The sequence below is a fragment of the Diospyros lotus genome, chromosome 15 (assembly GCF_014633365.1).
Source record: "Diospyros lotus cultivar Yz01 chromosome 15, ASM1463336v1, whole genome shotgun sequence".
NCBI lineage: Eukaryota > Viridiplantae > Streptophyta > Magnoliopsida > Ericales > Ebenaceae > Diospyros > Diospyros lotus.
In genome coordinates this window covers 13,628,691-13,642,209 of record NC_068352.1, presented here as the reverse complement: position 1 = coordinate 13,642,209, position 13,519 = coordinate 13,628,691, and the positions used below count along the sequence as shown (strand labels likewise).

Below are 13,519 nucleotides of genomic sequence, written 5' to 3'. Positions count from 1 at the left end.
AGAAAGCTTGAATATTCATTATGTGCAGCCCTAGTTATAGGGTTGGAAAATTACAGCTATAGAAAGTTTACAATAGGAAGGATTACAACACATTTAAGAAAGATTATGATACAATGGATTAGGAAAGATTCCTAATCTGTTTAAGAAACTAATCTAATCAAGATAAAATCTTAAATAAATAATTCATTAAATAAAGCATTCCAAATCAAATTGCACTGCCGCCTCTTCTTCTTCCTTTCCTTCCATGTCAACAATATGTGCTAGACTTTTTTATTGAAATAGGAATGCTTAGCAGCAGAGGCAGCTAAGACACCCATTGAACCAAACCATAGAATTAGGGTTGATTCTGAAGTAGGGGCAGTGGATAAGGGGGTCCTATCAATGGCTAGTAGGGATGCTTATTTATTTGTCTCACACTAGGCCCGACATAGCCTATGTTGTGAGTGTGGTTAGTCAATTTGTGCATGATCCTAGAGAAAACCACCTCAAGGCTGTGCACAAAATTCTCCACTACCTTAAGGGGTCTCCAAATAAGGGTGTGCTATTTAAAAGGACCAGCAACTTATCCTTAGAGGTATTCGTGGAGTTTGACTATGCTAGGTCACTTGTAATAAAATATCCACCTTAGGCTATTGTACATTCTTGGTGGAAAACTGATTACTTGGAGGAGCAAAAAACAGAGTGTGGTGCCAAGGTCAAGTGTTGATGCTGAGTTCAGATCTATGGCCTTAGTTATTTGTGAACTTTTTGGCTGAAGATCATTCTAACAAATTTGAAAATTCAGTGGCAATACCTATGAAACTTTGTGGCAACAAGTCTGCCATAAGTATAGCTCACAACCTAGTTCAACATGATAGGACCAAGCATGTTGAGGTTGATAGGCATTTTATCAGGAGAAGCTTGAAAGCGGACTGATCTGCACCCCTTTTATTCCTACTAGAGGGCAGCTAGCAGATGTCCTAACTAAAGGCTTATCGAGTCTTCTTTTCCACAAGATATTGAGCAAGATGAGAATGCATGATATACACTCTCTATCTTGAGGGGAGTGTTAGAATTCAATGAATAGATTGTTCTTTCCTATGGTGGATTCTTTCCTCTAAGTGTGTCGTGTCTTGCTTTCCTGCTAATTACATGCTGCTTATTATTCTGATTTGTTTCCTTGTATTCTTGCTTTGATTTGGTTTCCTTGTATTTTATCTTTGTATTTTCTGTACTCTACGATTACAGAAAATAATTGGAATTCTGTTGGTTCTTTCTTTTAACTAGTATTAATTTGGGAATATTGTAATTTTAGTAACATCAATATCATTAGTGAGCATAACTGATATTGTAATTTTTGTAAATTTTATGGTAAGTATCATTGATATTGTAAAGCAGCGGCTTCTAATGATTGTCCATGCATGTTAGGAGGGATTTCATGGTATCTTTTTTGTAATGTTTTAACACATTTCATGCATTACAGTTAACAACAATCACAGGCCTGAATCCCACTAGGAGGTGAGGTCTGCCAGCTTGCATTACATTTACTGGAAAAAATTATTTTTATTTGTGCCTGCTGATTGTTTTCTGGAAATAAATCATTTGTATTTCTTCTAGCTTTTCTAATACTTCATTTGATTATTCTTATCACAGATAGGAGTATTTTAAATATCATTATTTGTACTATAAGGATTTATGAAGCTAGGTTTACCTAGAAGGAATAGTCTGGTAAGATCTTAACTATTGTGGGACCATCGTGATATTCATGACAACAAGCCAACTGGCGGAGATTGGGGGTTGGAAAGTCAATTTTGTGGAGATACGATCATATTGGCATATTTTGAGAAGTTTTGATAACATGTGGAGTTTTTTGTATTGTGCTTGCAGGTAATGTATTTTTGTTTGTAGTGAAGCATGTATATGCCTGCATATATTGTGCTTCTAACAATTAAAAGAATCACCATTGTTTTCTACTAAAATTTATTATTGACTCATATGCACAGAATTCTCCACTACCTTAAGAGGTCTCCAAGTAAGGGTGTGCTGTTTAAAAAGACTAGCAACTTGTCCTTAGAGGTATTCACGGATGCTAACTATGCTAGGTCACTTGTAGTAGTAGATCCACCTTAGACTATTGTATATTCTTGGATGGAAATCTGATTACTTGGAGGAGCAAAAAACAGAGTGTGGTGGCAAGGTCAAGTGCTAAAGCTGAGTTTAAATCTATGGCCTTAGTTATTTGTAAACTTCTTCGGTGAAGATCATTCTAACAGATTTGAAAATTCAGTGGGCAATACCTATGCAACTTTATTGTGGCAACAAGTCTGCCATAAGTATAGCTCACAACCCAGTTCACCGTGATAAGACCAAGCATGTTGAAGTTGATAGGCATTTTATCAGGGAGAAGCTTGAAAGTGGACTGATCTGCAGTTCTGCACCCCTTTTGTTCCTACTAGAGGGCAGTTAGCAGATGTCCTAACTAAAGGCTTATCGGGTCCTATTTTCCACAAGATATTGAGCAAGATGAGAATGCATGATATACACTCTCCGTCTTGAGGGGGAGTGTTAGAAGTCAACGAATGGATTGTTCTTTCCTATGGTGGATTCTTTCCTTAAGTGTGTTGTGTCTTGCTTTTCCTACTGATTATATGCTGCTTATTATTCTGATTTGTTTCCTTGTATTCTTGCTTTGATTCGTTCCTTGTATTTTATCTTTGTAAGATCTTTCCTTATTGTACATATTTCTTAAGATAGTTTAGGAAGCTTTCTCTCATTAGAAAGCTGCCTATTAAGGTTACTTGACATGTATAAATGCTGTACTCTACGATTGCAGAAAATAGATTGGAATTCTGTTTGGTTCTTTTTTTTAACAAGTATCATTGATATTGTAATTTTAGCAATATCAATATCATTAGTGAGCATAACTGATATTGTAATTTTTGTAATTTTATAGTAAGTATCATTGATATTGTAAAGCAGCGGCTTCTAATGATTGTCCATGCATGTTAGGAGGGATTTCATGGTATCTTTTTGTGTAATGTTTTAACACATTTCATGCATTACAGTTAACAACAACAATCACTAGCCTTAATCCCACTAGGTGGGGTCTGCCAGCTTGCATTACATTTACTGGAAATAAATTATTTTTATTTGTGCCTGCTGATTGTTTTCTGGAAATAAATAATTTGTATTTCTTCTAGCTTTTATGTTACTTCATTTGATTATTCTTATCACAGATAGAGAGTATGAAGCTAGGTTTTACCTAGAAGGAATAGTCTGGTAAGATCTTAACTATTGTGGGACCATCGTGATATTCATGACAACAAGCCAACTGGCGGAGATTGGTGGGTTGGAAAAGTCAATTTTGTGGAGATACGATCATATTGGCATATTTTGAGAAGTTTTGATAGCATTTGGAGTTTTTTGTAATGTGTTTTTTGTTTGTAGTGAAGCATGTATATGCTGCATATATTGTGCTTCTAGACAATTAAAAGAATCACCTTTGTTTCTACTAAAATTTATTATTGACTCATTGTATTGATTTGTTTCTGCTAAGGCTATGATAATTGTTGCTTGGAACAGTTCGGCCAACCTAGCTCAATCTTCAGTTCTGATGTTTCCAAGAAAGTGCTTTCTCTCTTTATCACCGCTGCCACACTGAAAGTTGGGCAAGGTAGGATTGTCCAACTTTTACCTCTATGTATTCTATCTTTTTGAGATTGTGTAATCTTGACCAATGATGATCTATTATATTTAACTAGATTTTGCTTAGTTATGTTCTTGTTTCAGGTTTTATGCTGGCTTCAGAAATGATTTAAACTATCGCAGGGAGGGGGATTCTTGGGCAAAAAAAGAAGTCAATGGTATCACTTCTAAAGTTTATTGTCAGCAGATGCTTATGGTTATGATTAAATAGTATAACTAAAATCAGAAGTTAGTCATGTCAGTGCCTCATGTGTAATGCCACAATCCAATAACATCCTGATACTTCAATACAACATGATAATGTGAATGGCAATCTTCTTAACATGTTACAGTGGTCTGTACACGGTTTCTGCTGAAGGGTATGACTTATGCATATTATAACCTTCTTCATCTGCTTTAAGAATTGAGATATTAGTTCACTTTCCTGATTTTTCTTGATCTTTTTTTTTTTTTTTTTTTTGGGTTTTTTATCCTCCCTTTGGCATTATTTCTCAGCATTATAGCCTATGTTTTAATGTATTGTGCATTCCAATCTTATAAACACTGTTGTAATTTAGTTCAATGAATGTGTATTGCATTGAAGCAGTGTACAAACTTCATATCCAAACAACATTTTTGCAAAGCATCCGCGTGATAGGCTCTTGTATCCTAATATCAAATCTTCTGCTTTATTTCATAGTTAGTTTGATTTATATTTGTTTTTTTGTCTTTTTTCTTTTTCAAATTTGGTTTTATTTTTGTGTTTAGTTTCTAATCTCTAAAACAATAAAAACTAACATGTTATTGGATAAACTTAGTTTGTTTTCAATTTTTTTAACCATTTTTTGTCCCTTACCTTACTCTTCTCGTTATTCTTTTGTCTTCAGTAGCATTGCACCAAGCTCCTCCCCATGATTGTACGTTTTGTCACTTTCCACTTGCTTGGGATCTTAATAGTATTGAAAAAAGTTATATGTGAATATTTTACCCAGTGACTTATAGTTGTAGGAAATTGTCTTTTTTTTTTTCTTTTTTGTGTATGTTAATGCCCACACAGGGGAACTCCTAAGTAGGCTATCTGAAGACAAGAAGATTATAAAAAATGCAACAACTACCAATAATTAAACACGTTGAAACATTTTTTATGTAAAGGTTTTTTATAGTGGCTAAAGTTTTTTTGTATGTATTTGTTGAATTTTACTTTTGGTTGCTGACTTGATATTTTCATTTATTGAAGGATTTTACAGGACTATAAAGGTTGACTACCCTCTCATTTGGAATTGCGATGTTCTATGAAATGGTATTTCAGATATTGTTTAAATTTCTCATATTTGGGCATATTTTTCATTTTTGATTTGTCCTTTTAATCATTAAAATTCTTGTTTTCACTTGTGTTTATATTTGAAGGATCATTTTGAGTTTTTTAGACAATGGTCTTATATTCTTTCTTTCAAATTTGGTTTTGTTTTCTGTGTTTAGTTTCATCATCTAGAAAAATAAAAACTTGAGACATTATTGTATAAATTTGGTGTGTTTTCATTTTTTTTCCCTCATTAAATTTGGCTAGTTTTCTTTTTTTTTTTTTTTTTTTTGACTTTTTTCTTTCCCATTTGCTTATTCTATTCATTACTAGCTTGTCTTCAAACAACAGAGCAAACGACTAGAGCATTAGATGCTTGAGTTAGATTATTGTTCCTTTTAATTTTAAAAGTTTAGACTGTATTTTCTTTATTGTTTTTAGAATATTTTTAATTTTTAATTTTTAATTTTTAATTTTTTAAAATAATAAAAATACATTTACTTTGTATTTTCAAAAATATATTTTTGAAATAAAGAAAAAAATTTATAAAAGAAACTTGAAACAACAAAATTGTTAACAATCTCTAATTTCAAAACACGAAAAACATAATTTATTTTCCATGTTTTGGCTCTAAAAAAGAAAAGAAGGAAAAAAAATTATTCTTAAATTTTTAAAAAATTATATATTTATTTAAAATTTATAAAATATAGTATATTTATATTATAATTAAAAATATAGGATAATATATAGTATATTATTAAGTACATTACACATATTATGTATAATAATATTTAATATAAATTATCACTAGATGATAGTAATTTATTAATTAAATTTATTTATTTATTTTAATAGTAAAATTTTATTAAAAATAGTTAATTTTATCATTTAATAATTAAATTCATTAAATAAATTATTATAAAATAATTTTTCTCAAAATTTTAAAATAAACGTGTTTTTTAATGTTGTAATCTTATCATTTATAATCACATTATGTAATATTAGTTTACGTCCTTAATTTTTATTTTAAGCTTCCTATTTATAATAATCACATTAAGATTGCACTTGTTATTTTTTTTTAAGTTAATTTATTTATTTATTTAAAATTAAATAGTTTTAATTTTTTGGATAATTAAATTTATTTAATAAAATATCATTAAAAATTTATTTTCAAAATTCTAAGGAAAACGTGTTTTCTAGTTTTTTGTTTTGAAAAATAGTTTTTCATAATAACAAAAAGAACTCATTTTTAATTTTGTGAAAATAGACCATTAAAACAAAAAATTGAAAATGAATTTAAAACTCAAAATTTAAAATTTAAAAGCAAAGAGAACGCAGTCTTAATTTCTGTTATGCAATTGCTCTTTCATTTTAAGCCATGTATACTTTATTACAATCTCATTCCAAGAAGTTGTCCATCTTTTTTCTCTTTGCAGCTTAGTTTCCACAGCACTCCACGGATGGTTGTATTTTTCTTCTAGTGAAAGGGTTGTTGCTCAAAGACCAAGACTTTCGATGGTTGACTTTTCCTCCTGGTCTTCTTCATCAAAGAATCAGTCGTCCATGTTTTCTCGAAACTTCAAATTCTTGGACTCTAGTCTCTCTCTCTCTTTCAAATGATGGAAAGAATTGTTAATTGGACTATTCTCGTTGTGACAAACAGAAACAGCAATAGGCAAATTCTTCAGACTAAATGCTTGGGAAGTGAGAGAGATTCTCTCTTGGATAAACAAGTAACTCTTTGATCTTACTTTCTGAGAGACCCAATTATGATTTTTTTAGACAAAAAATTCTGCAACTATTTTACTTTCTAGCATTGTCCATGTGAAATATTGTAATTGCATTTTGATGGATTATACTTATTTGTTGATGGTGGATCAAATGATTCTTAAATGGAAAAATCCTTGGAGATTTTCTTGGTGCGTACTGTTTGTCTTTATGTTTCAAAACATATGTTTTTATAATTTTCTTGATTGGGTTTCTTTTATGTTGACAACACTTGCCGAAGCACACTGACAGAAACTGACCGAAGACAAACCTCTGACTACTCTTGCTAACCCCAAAGTAGGCACTGGAGAAACAAAACATCGGTCCCACCAGCAACACTTGTTGATTGTTGCAGTAAACTATTTCTTGGACCGCCCATCGGTTGCAATAGCTTGCAGAATTGCTTGCCACTGCAAGACTTGCTCCTTGCAACTCTAGTCACCAGCTTGTTATTCACTACTGTAACTCTTGCACTCCTCAAGGACCTTGATGCAATATGAAGTAGAAGGAACTCACCCGAAACTGTAAACACCGCATTGCTGGCAAGACTTGTCGTCAATCGCCAACAACTCTTGCTGGAATTGCAATTGAGAACACCAACCATCGTTAGTTGCATCACAAGCCACCATGAATTTCTTCTTAGGTTACGTGTAGCACTCTACTCCGACCACCCACTGGCTACACCTGTTCGATGTCCACGGCCATACTATTGGTTACATTACAGGTTCTTGCACGTATACTGCTTAAGCGCTCATTCCTCGTAGTGGGTTGCCTGCACACTCCTCGCTTGTCTGTTGCTTACGTACGTGGCCCTGCTCACGCACGCTGCTGGTTGCACGCTTGTAGCTCGCACACGCCTCGCTCACCATAGATAGCTTGAACTATCGCTCACATGTCCGCCATTTGTGCAAGTACTGTTGCTACAAATTATCCAAACTGCTGCTCGTGCCACCAATGAATAGCTTATTATTAATTTCTAACGAATGGAGAAGACGAAGAAGCCTCTACAGCGCTTCCACTGTGCCTCCTTCAATTTTCTCCATGCTTCCTCCTCCTTTCTCGTGGCTTATGCGCCTTACTTACATTGTTATTTCATTTTTAATTTTTCCATCAATTGCAATCCATCAATATATTAATTAATATTAATATACATGTGGCGACCAATTTAAGCTACCTCGCGAGAAGCTTCTTTGTTTTTCGTTAAATTTAATTTTCAACTGCACTTATACATATATGGATGGAGATACATAAGTAGTTAATTATTGTAGGAAAAACATCATCCGTACAAACTCTAGCAATCTCATCGTTCATTTTTTGGAAGGAATGTAGAGTAGAGAGGGCATTTTCTTCTCTTATACAATTCGAGCAAAATAGAAAGCTCGTCCTTACCTAATGCACAACCTGGTTAGATGGGAGAAAATTGGAATTGTAAGTTTTGTTTTATCCATATGTTGTGCATAATTTTGGTGTAATTGTAATTGTAATTATCATGTGGGGGCTCTTTTGTCACATGTCCAATGACAATCTAGTCATATTCATAAAAGGAATTGTAATCATTAATATAAGACGCTTAATTCTTAATTATTTCTCTCTTTTTTTTCTCTTTTTTTGTTCTCAAATTAGGAGATATGATCCTAAAATATGGTGGCCTTGGCCTTGTCAAGGAAATGAAATGTAAGTATTTTGATTTTTGAATGTTCGGTTGACTTTAAGTATCATAAATCTTTCTCCAATATCTTCTTAATGAAATTGGGCCTCACCTCTCTTTTCCTAACTTCTTTCTTACTTAACCAAAAAATGATGATAGAACATATAGTATTTTACATAAATGGTCCTCTACTGCACCATTATGTTAGGACAACCATAAATGTGGTTAGTTGGGTTCCTTTCACTACTTCAATTGGTAAATGGTATCCTTACGTGATGTCACATATATAGTAATGCAATAGAAAAAAAAAATAAAAATATATATAAAGTGCAAACATAAATAAATAAGTAAAAATAATGAGATAACAAACAAAAATGAATATTTCTAATAATCCCCCATATTGTTTAATGTTAATCCTAAAACTATTTTGATGTCCCAGATTTGTTTGAGGAAAAAGAAAACTAATGAAGAAAGAATGAATGAACTTGTAATATATATATATTCAAATCAAACTTGTTATATTCTTTTTCATTGTTTAGTTTTCATTACATCTGTTCTCATCTTCTAATCCCAACCAAATAATGAAAAGGATTCTTTTAGCCCCACTTCAAACTTCAATCTCTCCCCACCCCGCCCAATGCCTTTATTTTAAGATCCGGTCAATAAAAAAATGACCTTAGGCATCATGAATAAAACCTCTAAAAGAGAGAGAATATCATGATAATGCAAACTAAGTGTACCAAAAGAGATGGTGATGTAACAAAAGAAAAGGGTTGATGTAACCATATATATATAAATGTATGTATGTATGTATATGGTGAAGCAACTTCTTTTAAATTCATTACTTTCTTAATTTGCTTCCTTTTTTCTTCTTTAATTAAATATATATATCTCATATATACATTTGTGTGCATGTTGAAAGATAAAGAAAAATTACTATTGCAAGTCTTTTATTAAATATACACCGAGAATATTTTGCTAATGTATTAAACTCTTATCCCGTCAAAACCTCATTAACACTTAATAGTTTTTGTTTAACCATTAACTCTTAGTGATATTTAATTCGTTATTAACTCTTAATGGTGCAGAAAAACAGTGAACCAGCTCAGACTTACTAATCTGGTTGCTTGTGCTTATTAGTGTGTAGTTAAAGATTTATCGCCTAATAGCAATTAAATAACATTAAACCCCTTTGATACCGGTCGAACACTTCAATCCATCTCAATAATATCTCAATATTCTTGAGACATTTTAAAAAGTCTTGAGTAGTGGCTAACAATGACTCGAGACAATTTAAAATGTTAGGTTTGTCAAAATATGGCACCACACACCTAAGAGGGAAGGTGAATTGGGTGTTTTAAAAAATTACTTAAGATATGAAAATCTTTACTTAAAATAAGGAAGAAATGTTGTGAAACAGTAGCTGTATAGTGGAGTTGTCAAAGCATGAAAGAAATGAAACTACAAAGATACAAATGACACCAGATATTTATAATGCTTCGGCTCAACCAACTTAATCTACTAGCTTAGTTCCTTACTAAGGATTTTCAAATTCACTAACACCTCCTACTTGAACCCAAGTAGGTCTTCTAGCAACAAGCTTGGTAGATACAAATCCCTCTACCAATATATGGTAGGTCCTCTAGCTTACAAGCTAGGCAATACAACAATAGATTTTACAACAAATAAAATCTAAGAGATAGGTCTCTTAGTTACAATAAAGCACAAATATTGAGTTTAAAGGCTAAAACAAAAAAGAGATCTCTAACAAAAAATCTAGGGACTCATTCGCACAAGATTAAAGAGTAATGAATGAAGATAACTTGTCATTAGTATGTACAAAAGATACATCAAATGTTTCACACCCACGAGACGTCATCCAAATCTAACATTAGGACACATTACTAACAATTATTCCTTTCTTGCTCTAGTGTTTGGATATCTCTTGGTACAACATCAATAATTTTCCCACCAAATTTTGGATGTTGCATGAACATTGGAAATTAAAAAGCTATCACAGTGCAATTAGTTTAAAATGGAAAGACTATTTTAGCATCATAACTAAAATAGGCAAGATAGACAAAAAAAAAAAAATGAATAAAAGGCAATGGACCACTACTGCGATAACTAACAGTGTTGATGTTGCATGTAGACTTCTAAAGAACAATCCAACTACTTTTTGTAGTAGAAAAAAAATTAAAAAGAAGTTGCTTTGAGAGAAAGAGATGTATAATCTCTTTATCATTAATTTTCTACAAAATAATCAAAATATTTTACTCTAAAAATATATTATGGAGCCCTTGATAAAAAATATATTCCATAGTCATTGGCTAATGTCTATAATTCAATCCTTGGAATCTTAATTACCATGTTTCACTGTAAGGAAATCTCAAGTCAACACCAATAAGGAAAATTAAGGAGTAAATAATAAACCAACACATCCACAACAATAATGAAAAATAAGCTTACTGAAAGTTTAACGAATGGAATAACTTCCAGGAATTTCATTGAACCATGGTATGCAAATATATACACAAAAGTTTCCTAATAAAACTCCTACTATTTAGGACTAGATTACACTCATAATTAAGTATAGTTTACAACAACATGCTTTAGGTTAAGATCAGTTTTAAACTAGGATTTCCTTATCTGATTTTAAGGAATATCCTTATCCTTCCAGCTAGATATCTCTTTCATCTTTATCTTTAATATCTTATCTTCTTATCCTCTCGATCATAGCTTAATTTTTTTCTTTTATCTTCTCCAACACTCTCCCTTAAGGTGGTGAATAGATATTTATCATTCCCAGGTTGTCTCGAATAGATTCAAATCCTTGCTTATGCATTGCTTTAGAAAGGATGTCTACCTCGTGAAACTCGGTAGGGATATAGGTTAGACTTATATCTCCTCTTTCTATTTCTTGCTTGATAAAGTGCCGGTCAATTCTCACATGTTTCATCCGGTTATATAACATCCTGCATCGAGCGATAGGAAGGACTGGATCAACTTATCCCGGTAGCCCTACGTGCACTTCCCAGGGGTCACCTATCCTTGAACTACCCTAGCTCAAGCACACTTAACTCAAGAGTTCTTTATCCACATTCAGCCCAAAAGGTATCTAGATGGTGTTGTTTCATTCCTTATTATCCTCGATATATATACTAGCTTCTCCAGAGTCCCTCTTTGGACCAAACCTTGGGTTCTCGGGGTATTACATTCCCCCCCCCCCTTGAGCACATGACGTCCTTGTCATGTGACCTTACAACTAGTCCCAAATCTTCTCCCTTTTGGGGGCTGCCATCCTAGAAGCTTACTAGGAGTCGTTCCTTGTTCAGGCCTTCGCGCCCCGACGCCACTCCCTGCCATCATCAGACCGCCTTCTCCAAGGGTCGGCTCTTATACCACCTGTAACATCCTTCATCAAGCGATAGGAAGGACTAGATCAACTTATCCTAATAAGCCTACATGAACTTCCCAAGGGTCACCCATCCTTGAACTACCCTAGTTCAAGCACGCTTAGCCCGAGAGTTATTTATCCACATTCAGCCCAAAAAATATCCAGCTGGTGTTATTTCATTCTTTACTATCCTCGATATATATACTAGCTTCTCCAGAGTCCCTTTTAAAACCTAACCTTGGGCTCTCGGGGTATTATAGGTCATATTGTACCAAATTATTCATAATGCTAATGGTTGACTTGCTGTCACAGTAAAGGACTTTTGGTGAGGATAGTAAAAGTTGTAAGTCTTTCATCATTTTCTCCACCCAAATAACCTCGCATATCCCTTGTGCAATAGCTATAAACTATGCTTCTGCACTGCTTCTTACCACTACTGATTGTTTCTTGCTTCTCCAAGTTGTCAAATTCTCCCATAGTTTTGTACAAAAACCAAATGTAGACATGTTGTCTTCAATAGAACCAACCTAATCAACATCCACAAATGCATTGATTCCTCTGTCTTGACTCTTCTTAAGCAAGAGTCCTTTCCTGGGTGTTCCTTTTAGATACCTAAGAATATGATAGGCTGCCTCAAGATGCCTTCTTATAGGTGAATGCATGAACTGACTTACTATGCTTGCAACATGTGTAATGTTAGGTCTTATGAGTGATAAACAAATCAACTTTCCCACGAAACGCTGATATCTCCCTTTGTGTTGGGAACTGATAACACAAACCTTAGGGTTTTTCACAACTTTCAATCTCAAACTCTCGATGGACAAAACAGGAAGCAAAACATTCATACACAGAACTAAAACGAAAAACGAAAACTGAAAGGGGGCACAAAATTTTTATCGTGGTTGACCCAAATTATGGCTACATCCACGTTGAGCTCTGGTGAGAAGAGCTCACTAAACTATGAATAGAATCAGAGATTACACCCACATTCAACCCTCCCAATCACTCTATACAAATGATGGTTCGAGAAACAAAAACTTCCCCTATAATCACTTAATATAGATTAAAGGCAACACCTATCGAACCATAGAACATAAACTATACAAAGCATTTATAGAAAGAGAAACAGAGAGCAAACTAGAAAACCCTAGCTCATCTAATGTGCCAAGAGATATCAAATTTCTTTTTGAGCCAGGAACATATCTTACATCAGTTAAGGTTCTAGTTTTGTTGTCATGTAATTTGAGATATATGTTTCCTATACCTTTAACCCTACAAGACTGGTTGTTCCCCATAAACACTGTTCCAGATTCTTTATTATCAAAATTTTGAAACCAATCAATGTTAGGACACATATGGAAAGAACAACCTAAATCCATGATCCATTCATTATCAATAGAAAAATCTGAAACAGTAAGAACCTCAACTAAGCAATTTGAATTATTAGCATTAGCATTTGCATTTCCCCCTTGCTTTTGTTTTCTGATAAAATCATAACAATATTTTTTAATGTGCCATTCTTTCCCACAATGATAGCATTTCCATTTTTGCTTACCCTTATTGTCTTTCTTCTTACCCTTTTGCCCTGACCCACTAGTTTGATCATTATTACCAGTAGAATGTTTTTTCTCATTCTTACCTTTTACAAAAATATTATTTCTAGATTTCTTAGATGTTCCTAGTTCCAGTTTTCTAGCCTTAATGCCTGAAATAATAAGGTCTAGACTAGGTACAATGCCAGTAT

General features: G+C 33.2%; 1 long non-coding RNA gene across 3 annotated transcripts; it reads left to right on the top strand.

Moving 5' to 3' along the window:
* The first annotated feature begins 1,476 nt into the window (after nucleotides 1-1,476).
* LOC127792536 (uncharacterized) lies at nucleotides 1,477-6,890 on the top strand. Of its 3 annotated transcripts, XR_008021154.1 has the most exons (6): nucleotides 1,655-1,866; nucleotides 1,983-2,055; nucleotides 3,536-3,652; nucleotides 3,769-3,842; nucleotides 4,901-4,963; nucleotides 6,400-6,890. It is a non-coding gene; the product is annotated as an uncharacterized LOC127792536 (long non-coding RNA). The 3 variants fall into 3 exon arrangements; XR_008021152.1 differs by lacking the exons at nucleotides 1,655-1,866; nucleotides 1,983-2,055 and adding an exon at nucleotides 1,477-1,497; XR_008021153.1 differs by lacking the exon at nucleotides 1,983-2,055 and having other exon boundaries at nucleotides 1,658-1,866.
* The last annotated feature ends 6,629 nt before the right edge of the window (nucleotides 6,891-13,519 follow it).